The sequence below is a fragment of the Ovis aries genome, chromosome 1 (assembly GCF_016772045.2).
Source record: "Ovis aries strain OAR_USU_Benz2616 breed Rambouillet chromosome 1, ARS-UI_Ramb_v3.0, whole genome shotgun sequence".
NCBI classification, from domain to species: Eukaryota; Metazoa; Chordata; class Mammalia; order Artiodactyla; family Bovidae; genus Ovis; species Ovis aries.
The window spans coordinates 189,254,178-189,255,426 of record NC_056054.1 but is presented as its reverse complement, the minus strand read 5'-3'; the positions used below and the strand labels follow the sequence as shown (position 1 = coordinate 189,255,426).

Below are 1,249 nucleotides of genomic sequence, written 5' to 3'. Positions count from 1 at the left end.
TACATTAGATTCACTTTGGGCAAGAATACATTATATATAAAGGATGCCAGCTAGGTCTTCAGATTTATTCCCCTTATAGATACAAAGAGATGCTACTGACCCTTCCAGGAAAGACCCATGGACCCAAGGATCTGAGAGATCAGAGGAGGAAGATTATGCATAAAGATATAAAATCCTAAACCATACAATTTCTAAAAGAAAACACAGGAGAAAAACTTTGCAATCTCAGGGTATGAAAAGATTTCTTAGTATACACAAAAGATAAAACAGAAAGCTAACAGATTGGGGTTAATTAAACATTTTATATGCTGCTCTTTAAGCTGTCTTTGAACTGTTTTTAAAACTGATACTGTTTCTAAAAATGAAAAGTTATGCCACAGAATGGGAAAAATATTTGTAGCACACATATATAGCAAAGGACTTAGAATATATAAAGAACATGTACAAATCAATAATAAAAGTACAAAGAATGAAATTTTATTTTATTTTATTTTATTACGTCAGACGGGTAATGTGCTGGTGTCGTAAGAAGGTTTGTGGGGAGGGACATGTCACGCAGCAGCATGAACACCCAGTCATCACGCTCATGAACTACAAAAGGATCGGAGAATGAAATTTTAAAATGGTCAAAAACTGAAGCAGCATTTCATGAAAGAAGGTTATGAATGGCCAATAACCACATAAAAATGCCCCACATCATTAATTGTTGGCAATTAAAATCATCATGGTATACCATTACACACCCATTAGAATAGGAAAAAATTTAAAAAGACTGACCGTATCAACCATTGACAAGGATGTGGATTAACTGGAACTCTTCTATAATACTACAGGGGATGTAAAATAGTACAGTCACTTTGAAAAAGAATGTAGCAATTTTTTAAAATGTTAAACATACACCTGTCATTTGGTCAAATCATTGAACTCCTATTTATCCAAGAGAATTAAAGCAAACATGGAAGTTTCTATATGAATATTCATAGTAGCTTTAATCATAATAGCCCCAAAGAGAAAGCAACTTAAATGTCTCTCAACAAGGAAACAGATAAAATGTCATGTACTCATACAATGGAATACTATTCAGCAATTTAGTAAAAATTTTGATATGCCAATAAGATGGATGAATCTCAAAATAGATAATCATAATGAAAAAAGCCAGACACAAAAGAGGATATATTATAAAACTCTATTTATACAGAATTTTGGAAAATGTAAACTTCCCTGCTCCTGTTGCTTCTAAGTCGCTTCA

At 32.5% G+C, this 1,249-nt stretch overlaps 1 non-coding gene across 1 annotated transcript; it reads right to left on the bottom strand.

Moving 5' to 3' along the window:
* Window positions 1-498: 498 nt before the first annotated feature.
* Window positions 499-603, bottom strand: LOC114111366 (small nucleolar RNA U13). The gene has a single exon (XR_003587439.1). It is a non-coding gene; the product is annotated as a small nucleolar RNA U13 (small nucleolar RNA).
* Window positions 604-1,249: the final 646 nt, after the last annotated feature.